Source organism: Coccinella septempunctata, chromosome 2 (genome assembly GCF_907165205.1).
Source record: "Coccinella septempunctata chromosome 2, icCocSept1.1, whole genome shotgun sequence".
Lineage (NCBI taxonomy): Eukaryota > Metazoa > Arthropoda > Insecta > Coleoptera > Coccinellidae > Coccinella > Coccinella septempunctata.
This window is the reverse complement of record NC_058190.1, coordinates 19,989,494-20,000,280: the sequence shown is the minus strand read 5'-3', so window position 1 is coordinate 20,000,280 and position 10,787 is coordinate 19,989,494.

Below are 10,787 nucleotides of genomic sequence, written 5' to 3'. Positions count from 1 at the left end.
ATGTCTCCATCCCCCCAAATTTGAATTTTTACCTTCTTTTGATGCTAAAGTTTTGTACTAGTTTTGTACCGAAATGTACCGTTGGGATAAAGTTTTGTACCCCTAATTGAAATGATGAATATACGGTTTTCAGTTTGGGGGGGTCGTAGACATGCTCACCCCCCACTTTTGAAATTGCAGATTTTTATATCTCAAGGTTTTGTACTAGTTTTGTACCGAAATGTACCGTGGAGAAAAAGTTTTGTACCCTAAGATGAAGGGGTTTTAGGAGGGTTTCAAATTGGGGGGGCTGGAGACATGTTTTTGTAATAATAAAGTTTCGGTTTCCGAAATAAGCTGAAATATGTGTACTAGTTTTGTACCGAAATGTACCGTTGAAAAAAAGTTTTATACCCTAATTAAAATGAAGAACATAAGGAGTTCAGTTCGGGGTAACAATAGACATGCTCACCCCTCCCTTTTGAAATTACAAATTTTTTTCTATCAATGTTTGATAGAACTAGTTTTGTGCCGAAACGTACCCAAAAAAAAATTTTTGTACCCTAAGATCATTCATTTTTCATTGCTGTATCCCGTTACCGGGAATGAATCTACAAAAAGAAGAAGAAGAAAAAAAAAAAAAAAAATTCGAACAGACTTATTATATTATTATTATTATAAGTAATTTCTTAGTGCTAGTTGCGACTGTGTGCCCTCCTGTGACTAAAGAGACCCAACCGTGACCTGCAGATCCTTCCACACTCAGGGCATGGATAGTCACCAACCAGATCTGGCCGCCGCTGTATCCTTCTCGATTCTCCATTATATCTGTTTACCAAAGACCTCCACTGTGACCTGTCTAACGCTAGTTGTTCCCAGTTATGGTTGGCATTAACTGATTTTAGGGATTGATGTAGTGTATCCTTAAACCGCTTATACTGGCCTCCTGGTTTCCGGGCTCCCTCAGTGAGTTCGCCGTATAGAGCTACCTTGGGGAGTCTTGTGTCTTGCATCCTCAGAATGTGGCCGCTCCATCTGAGTCGGGCCCTCGTTACTTGAGTCTCAACTGTTGTACAACTCGCGCGCTGCAAGACTTCTGCATTCGAAACTTTGTGGAACCATCTGATGTGCATTATCTGTCTTAGATGACGTTGCTGCGTCTGTTCAAGCTGTTTAATATGTCGCCTGTAGGGAGTCCAGCTTTCGCTTCCGTAAAGAAGCGTTGGGAGGACCACTGCTCTGTAAACAGCTGTCTTGGTCTTCAGATTGAGGTCGTGATTTTGAAACACTCTGTCCTTCAGCTTCCAGAATGCCCGTGATGCCGAATTGATACGGTTGTGTATTTCCGTGTCAAGGTTAGCCCTAGTATTTATGAAGCTTCCCAAGTATTTGAACTGCTCGACCTGTTCTAGAGTTTCATTGTCCAGGCTGATATCTGTTTGAAGGCTTTCTGGCGGACTCACCAGGATTTTGGTCTTATCAATATTGAGTCTAAGGCCTAAAGCTTCGTATATATGTTTATAGGTGTCCATCATTATCTGTAGATCCTCTGAGCTGCTAGCGATGAGTGAATAGTCGTCTGCATATTGAAGTTCCGTGATAAACTTGGTACGGGTTTTTGCTCTGAGGCGCTTCAGGTTAAACAGGCCTCCATCAAATCTGAATCTTATCCCAACACCTCTTACGGGCATGCTCATGTCAGCAATTATCGATACAGCTATCGCGAAAATATTGAACAGTAAAGGCGCTAATACGCAGCCTTGTTTTATTCCAGAGTTGGTTGAGAAATGGTCGGTTGTAGAGCCATTATGCTGTATTCTAGCGGTGTTGCTGGTATGAAGGCTTTTACACACTGCTAGGAATTTTTCGGGTACTCCTAGACGTGCCATGATTTTCCATAGCGCTCTCCGATTCACCGAGTCGAATGCCTTGCTTAAATCGATGAAGGCTGTATAAATCCTTGTTTGTTGTTCACGGGCCTTTTCTTGTAGCTGTCGCAGTGTAAAAATTAGGTCCACCGTACGTCGATTTGGTCGAAAGCCGCACTGGGATTCAGGTAACAGCTTCTCTAAGAGTGGAACCAGACGATTAGCCATAATCTTCGAGAGAATTTTACCGGCCACGCTAAGCAACGATATGCCTCTGTAATTGTTGCAATTCGACGTATCGCCTTTGTTCTTATAGAGGTTGATAACTAAAGCGTCTCTGAAGTCTTGTGGCACATCTTCCTGTTTCCAGATCTTGCGGAATAGTGTTAGGAGACTATTGAGAATGTCTTCATCTAAGGCTTTGAATATCTCCGCCGGAATGCCGTCTAGACCAGGTGACTTATCATTTTTCATATTTTTGATCGCACTTATGATTTCCGACATTGAGATTTCGTCATCAAGCGATGTCATCGGACTATACGCGGGGAGCAGGTCTAAAATGGATAAATCCGAGTCGTTATTTTGATTCAAGACCTGTGAGTAGTGCTCCTTCCATCTTCCGAGAATTTTTCTATCATCAGTTAGAATAGCTCCTTGAGCATCTCTTATAGGAAAGCTAGCTTTTCTGCTTGGACCGTAAACAGTTTTAATAGCTTCGAAAAAACGCCTGTAGTCATGGTTATCGGCGTAAGCTTGTATTTCCCTAGCTTTTTCTTTCCACCAGCTGTCCTTGATTTTTCTTATTTCTTGACGGACCTCGCGTTTTAGGTTTATGAAACTTATTTGGGCTGCAACATCGCCAGGCTTGTTAATTGCGGTTTTCATCGCTTTGTGTTTTGCGTCCAAAAGGGGTGCGATATGGGTTTCGCTGTCGGCAAACCAGTCTGGGGATTTTCGGGAGCGTTCTGTGCCCAGTATTTCTTTCGCTGTATTTGTAAGGGATGACTTGAAACGGAGCCAATGAGTCTCAATGTCGTCGTTATAATCCGGTGGTGTTAGGCTATCTTTGACGGCAGCAGTGAATCTTTCCTTTGTAGAAGGGTTTTGTAGTTTGGAGATTTGAAGGCGCTCTCTTAGATACTTTGGCTTGCGTTGGTATTTTATATGGAGCACAGGTACACTCCTGGCGTAGAGAAGTGTGCCGTTTTTGTGACGGTACATTTGGGTACAAAACTAGTACACATGTTTTAGCTTGTTTCGGAAACCGAAATCTCATTATTTCGGAAACATGTCTCAAGCCCCCCCAATTTGAAACCCTCCTAAAACCCCTTCATCTTAGGGTACAAAACATTTTCTCCACGGTACATTTCGGTACAAAACTAGTACAAAACTTTGAGATATAAAAAATTTGCAATTTCAAAAGTGGGGGGTGAGCATGTCTACGACCCCCCCCAAACTGAAAACCGTATATTCATCATTTCAATTAGGGGTACAAAACTTTATTCCAACGGTACATTTCGGTACAAAACTAGTACAAAACTTTAGCATCAAAAGAAGGTAAAAATTCAAATTTGGGGGGGCTGAAGACATAGACCTGCCGTGTATCCTTCATCTATCGTGCCACGGAGCTAAGAGTGAAGAAGGAAGGTTGGTTCCGTGTTTCCCTTCCCTTAGGAACCCCCTTTCTGATACCAGACCAGTGGAGATTCATCTGAGTTTCGACTTCACCCAGTTAGGGTAGGTAAGAGCATTTTCACTTGTTCAGTTGCTCAATATCTACAAGTCATCTGAAGTTGATCGCAAACTCATTTGCGATCAATTATTGGTGCCGTGAAACCCGGGAAGTAATCTTAAATCCCCTAAATTCAGTTTATTTTTCCATTTCTGTTCATCTGATTATTTAATTCCAAATTCATCATTTTGTTTATTCGGATAAATCAATTGAATTTACTACACGGCAATCCTTATCATGCTGTGATCTGTTTTTATCTTCAGCGATAAGCGTACATACCGGGGTCGTTCAGCAAGGTCGGAATGCCGTCGATGGTCAAATTGAAGGCCTCTATCGCCGTGTCGATGGTCAAGCGCGAGAATGCAGTCGCCGCAGCTTCCACCCTGCTCAATTTAGTTGAGGGTTTGACCACTGAGGTCCAGGTAGCTAACATGTGCCTGACTGAATTGACCAGGATGGAAAAATCATTCAGGGAAGCTGATGACTTGATAGTCAGACTCAACTCTCAGTTGGAGGAGTCTGAGCGTGACGATTCACCTTCAAAATTTGCAGCATTCTTCGAAATTTGCCTGCATATTCGTGCCGCCCACAGCCGCATAACGGCATCTTCGTCTGATCATCAGAACGCCATAAATGCCATCAAGGCGCTGTTAATATCAGATCTGGCAGACTATCTTCTGTTATCTATGTCATTGCGTAACCTCGATGAACCATCTCGCCAGTTGTTCGAAGGGCAGTTATCCTCTGATGATTTTCCCACTCTCGTTAAACTGATCGAATTCACCAATCAACAGTTGCGAGTGTTGGAAAGTTCTACTCTCACCTCGGCCCGATCGTCTGAGCCCAGGAGATCGTCAAGACCTCAATCACCAGCGGCCCCAGCGTCTGTTCCTCTATCGTCTCTGGTCAATCATCCCCTGGTCCATCCTCTCGCCCCCATGCATATGATGGAGTACGCCCCTCTGCTTCATCTTTTTCGTCCTCAGCCTGTGTGTATTGCTCTGCGAATCACTCTATTCGCCAGTGTCGAGAATTCAAGTCTATGAGCATCCACCAGAGGCGAGCTTTTGTGATTGAAAGGCAATTGTGTAGAAACTGCAGGTCGGCTTTCCATGTTACAGTTTCGTGCTTAGAACATAGAATATCAGGAAGGAGCTTTTTCGAATAAATGTGACGGGAATTGTGCGACGGAAATGGCCATATTGGTGATCCAAGTTCTGATTTGAAAAGTGGCAGACTTGGAAGTCAAATGATTCTGTTATCTGTAGCCAAATGAACAAAGTGATGTTTTAACTTAATTTTGGTAATTTGGATTCTTGAAATTTGCTGGATAAGGATTTTGGATATTTAAGCGTGTATAATTCATAGGTAGGTGATTTTTTAAGCTGAATATCAGGTATTAATCATGAGTTTCTGAATTTCATGACATAACAAGGTTATCCCATGACAATAACACTCCATGGGCGTAGGTGATGTTAAGTCATAGACCTTAATACCATTAGTATATAGCCAAGCAGTGTTAGGCGGGATGAATTTCCGCTTTGATTATCAATTTGAACGAGCGTGAAAAAGCTTCTGACTTTACGTCAGTGCTTTCTTAATTTTTTTGATTAATCAGAATCAACTGACTATTGAAGTTAGTTTTTTGGAAACTTCATTGTTCTACGCCACTGTTGAAACGGAAATATATCTCGGCCATATTTCTCCTCTATTCCGGTCAAATTGAAATGAGCAATATGCTCCTTCCTGTTATTCTATATTCTAAGGTTTCGTGCAGTTCGGATCAGTGTTGTCACACATGCGGGCGACGACACCACTCGATCCTCCACTTGGCACCTACCACCTCGCCTCTTTCAGCTTCCCACACGCAAGAGATCCCCCCCTCGACGGACCAATGTTCTTCTTTGCCTCCTGCCGGGTCCAGGTCTCGAATACGCGCTGTCATCTCTCGGGGCACTTCAGTCAGGGGTAGATATCGCGAGACTTCTAGGCCATCTGGTTCTTCATCGTCTCGAGCGTCCCTCGCTCCTCCGTCTCGTCACTCTTGCTTCACCTCCGGAAGCGGTACCGATTGACTATCATCTCGTCGTCATCTACCCCAATGAGCAAACATCCGTCGTCGTCCTTTCATCTGCTCTCCTCTAGTCATCTGTACTCATCTCCACGATCTTCCTTGCGCCGAACCAATGATTCTGACCACCTCATGCCTACTGCTTGGATACGTCTTATTTGCAGGCAGAACGTCGTGTTCGGTCGTGCTCTTTTGGATTCAGGTTGTCAACACACCCTCATCAACCGAGATTGGGCCTCCAAGCTTCGTCTGCTCATCCACCCTGAAAATATTCAACTTCGAACCTTGAGTAATGCGGATCGGTTTCGCATCCAGGGATATGCATACGTCACACTCTGTCACCAAGGCGATCCTCCCAATCATGTCATCAAGGCCTACGTTATTGACAGCCACATAGATCCCCTTCCTGTCCAAAAGTTCAATGAACGGTGGCCTGAGTTTCAACACCTCAGCCTAGCTGATCCACTTTTTCATCTCCCTCACCCCATAGGGATGTTGATTGGCTCGGATGTGCTCCCTCATCTTATTCTTCCTGGCACGATGCTTCCGTCATCAGAGCTTCCAGGTGCATTGTCCACCACCTTAGGTTGGGTACTCAATGGGCCATATGCTTGCCATCGTAAACCGACCAAGCACGTCTCCTTCTCATCTGATACTGTCAGTCATGTTCGGCGTCCTCGGAGCACTCTTCATACTTCACGTCTGAACACCACTCCATCATCCTCTAGAGGGTCACCATCTACTGTGTCTTCTCCGTCGTCTTCTCATTCTGATGCCTTACCCTCAGTGATTGCTTGCAATTCTCCTCCTCCTCATCGTCTTCTGCAGGGTTATCATCCGCCATGTCCCAACCATCACCTTCTCCGCCTGATGCTTCTCGCTCAGTGTCCGCCTGTCCCTCTTCTTGTGACAGGCCTGACTCTTCTGACGTGTCTTCCCAAATCCTACCTTCTGATATGGTGGGTCTCTCTGCCGTCCCTGATCTTAACACCATTCCACTGAGCCCTCCGCAGCAGTCGGATCAGGAACTTGTTAACCTCGTCCGGCGATTTTGGGAACTCCATAAGGTGCCTGACGTGCTCCCCTTGACACCCGCTGAGAAGGAGTGTGAGGTGCTGTAACGCGCTGATGTGAGCTGTTGTCCCACCGGTCGATACACTGTTCGTCTCCCCTTGTCATCTCGCCAGCTGGGCATCTCCGTCAATGTGGCGACCAGACAGTTCCTTCGATTAGAGCATCGTCTCGATAACAACCCTGATCTTCGCAACGCTTATAATGAGTTCATGCAAGATTATCTCGATAGTGGTCACTGGAATTGGTTGGTGAATCATCTGACTGTCCTCAATATGAGCCTTACTATATTCCTCATCATCCTGTACATCGTCCGGATGATCCTCCGACCAAGATAAGAGTGGTCTTCAACGCCTCTTGCGCATCTTCTAATGGCAAGTCCCTCAACGATCTTCTACTTACCGGTCCGAAGCTGCAAGCGGACATTTCCATTCTTCTTCTTCGCTTTCGTCTGCATCGATTTGTCTTCACTGCCGATATCAGACAGATGTATCGACAAATTCAGTTACGCCCTGAGCAAAGAGACTATCAACGCATAGTCTGGCGCTTCACCAAACAGGAATCTCTACAATATTATCGTCTGAACACTGTCACCTATGGACTGTCTGCCGCTCCTTATTTGGCACTTAGGACTATTCGGCAGCTAGCTTCGGATGAGGGAGCCAAATTTCCTGTTGCAGTGCATGTCTTGCTAGATGAGATTTATGTCGATGATATCTTGACAAGCTGTTCATCCGAGTCTGAAGCCCTCGAACTGCCGCAGCAAGTTCAGGATCTGCTCATGGCGGCGGTTTTGAGCTGCGCAAGTGGGCCTCTAATCATTCTTCTCTGCTGGACGGTATTCCTTCTGATCATTATAGATAATCTTCTTCTATTGACCCCCTTTTTCTTGACCGTGAGCCGAGTCTCAAGATTCTGGGACTTGGCTGGAACCCTGCATCTGATCACTTCTTCTACTCTGTCCGCCTGACTTCAGCGACAGTCACCAAAGGGACTGTGCTGAGTCAGATGGCCAAAATCTTCGATCCCTTGGGATGGTTAGCTCCTATCACCTTCTACGCCAAGATCTTCTTTCGTCAGCTCTGTCTTCTTCATCTGGAATGGAACCAACCTCTTTCGAATGAAGCCCAGCCTTCGTGGTTGCGGTTTCAATCCCATCTTCCCACCTTGGCAGAACTTCATATCCCACGATTCATCCCTGCCGTGTCGTCTTCAGCTCATCAGCTGATTGGCTTCTGTGACGCATCTGAGTCGGGTTACGCTGCAGTCGTCTATCTTCGCAATTCTACATCATCTGATCAATACCACGTGTGTCTTCAAGTGGCCAAATCAAAAATCGCTCCCTGCAAAGCTGTGAACCTGCCTCGTCTTGAACTGTGCGGTGCCCATCTGCTCGCAAAACTCATGCATCTGTCGACCCGCGTTCTACCGAATCTCACAACTCAGTGTATTGCCTTTTGTGACTCTTCCGTTGCTTTGTCGTGGATCCGCGGTGAAAGTCACAGATGGAAGACATTTTTTGGCAATCGAGTCGCTGAGATCCAGGAGTTGATTCCTTCAGATTGCTGGAGGCATGTGGTATCTGAGGACAATCCATCGGATTGTGCCTCTGGAGGATTGATGCCCGCGGATATTCATCATCACCATTTATGGTGGCGTGGTCCTTCTTGGCTCTCGCTCGACTCATCTTCGTGGCCTCTTTCCTCTGTTGATTCCTCTTAAATTGAACAAGTGGAGGTCGAGGCCAAGCCGATCTCCACTTTTATGTGCAGCCATCTCAGATGAACCCACCTTGATTGGACGTTTCTCCTCGTATCTTCGTCTCAAGCGTGTGACTGCCTTTTGTCGAAGTTTCATTCTAAATGCTTGTAATCCATCTTTACCTCGCTCAGGTTTCCTCTCCCCTATTGAGCTCCAGGAGGCCGAGATCTGTTTGATCCGTCTAGTCCAATCTGTTTATTTTGCTGAGGAGCTGGCTGAGCTTCAGAAACCGTCTTCCCGTCATCGGCTTATTATGAAACTCCACCTGTTTTGTGACGAGCATGGACTCCTGCGTGTTGGAGGTCGCCTTTCATCCTCACTTTTACCATATCGACCCAAACATCCGGTTCTTCTGCCAAAGAATGATCATCTCACTCGTCTGATCATCGATGATGCCCATCTTTGTCTTCTGCACGCCGGTGCTCTCGCTACTCACTCGTTCATTCGCCGACGGTATTGGATTTTGGACGGCCGTAATGTGGTGCATATCATCTGCGCAAGTGCAACAGATGCTTTTCCTGCCAACCCCGTCCTCTAATTCAACCAATGGGCAATCTTCCACCTAAGCGGATATCCTCTGCTGCTGCTTTTCTCACCACGGGCCTTGACTACGCAGGCCCATTTTATGTTGTAGTGTACGAAATGTTGAAATGAAAAAAGGTATTTGTTAATATTGAGAATGCAGCATTTTCCCATTGTTATACAGGGTCTTTCACGAGGAACCTCACCCATATTTATACGGGAAACTACTGAACGTATTTTCATGAAATTCAGCACTTATAAGTATTTCACGATGCTGATGAAATCTAAAATATTTTCAAGGCATGAGCACCTCCGGTTTTTCCGGAAATGACGTCAACTTCCGTTTTTCAAATTAGAACACCATTTTTTTATTGCAGAAATAGATTTCTTAGAAAATTCCAAGTTATTTTGATGTAACATTTTTCAGTTTTGGTTGGAAAATTCTCTTTGAGCGGGAAAATTCGAAAAAAAATGGAAAATAGAGCTCCGCTGAAACAAGAATCACTTCGAGGTTTTTGGATGGAAAATTTTCATTTTTGAGATTTTTCAAGATGTAAGATTGATGTATCCACTTTAAAAATCGAAATCGCGATTCATGATACATGGGGTGAAAAAATCGCTTTCAAAGTTAGGGATGACAAAATCGTGAAAAATCAATTTTTTCAAATTAGAACCCCATTTTTTTATGGCAGATATTGAATCTACGTTACAAAATAATGTGAGTGTATGCATCACACCCTTGCCCTAAAGTGAATATTTTCTGAGTTATTCACAAAAAACTGTTTTTCGTCTTGAATTTTCAGCTATTTCTTTTCCCTTCACGCCAAAAAGATGAAATTTTCAGGAACTGTTACTTAAACCATGTTTTAGATTTTACTACCCTAATATGCAAGAGAAAAAAGTTACAGGTTGTTCCTAAATAGATGGCGAATTTTGATTCGAATTTGTATCGGAAACCTCTTTATTTCAACTAATCGGCCATCGGTTTACTCTCCAGTGATAAATAAATAATTCCTTATGAACCATATGCAAAAACTTACCATGTTTTACATTCTTTTTTTTAATGATAGATATCATTAATTACATCTGCCAAATTCCCTTTTATTCAGTAGCATTTTGTGTTTACTATTAATTTGGTGATAATTCGTATTAAGTTATAAAATCGATCACTATGCCTAATTTTACCAATTATTAAGATTAAGATTTTTTAACTCTCATTCTACTTCATGGAGAATGTAATAAAGTTGTAGATAGAACGATTCGACTGTTCATTGAGAGGTTTCCTGACCGACCCAGACCAATGAGAGATACCATTAACAAAACCATGACAAACTTGAGAAATATCGGATCTTTCGTTAAGAAAACTATACACAGAGAAAAAAGTATAGTAGAAGATGAAAATTTCATCTTTTTGGCGTGAAGGGAAAAGAAATAGCTGAAAATTCAAGACGAAAAACAGTTTTTTGTGAATAACTCAGAAAATATCCACTTCAGGGCAAGGGTGTGATGCATACACTCACATTATTTTTTAACGTAGATTCAATATCTGCCAAAAAAAAATGGGGTTCTAATTCGAAAAAATTGATTTTTCACGATTTTGTCATCCCTAACTTTGAAAGCGATTTTTTCACCCCATGTATCATGAATCGCGATTTCGATTTTTAAAGTGAATACATCAAACTTACATCTCGAAAAATCCTAAAAATGAAAATTTTTCATTCAAAAACCTCGAAGTTATTCTTGTTTCAGCGGAGCTCTATTTTCGATTTTTTTTTTCGAATTT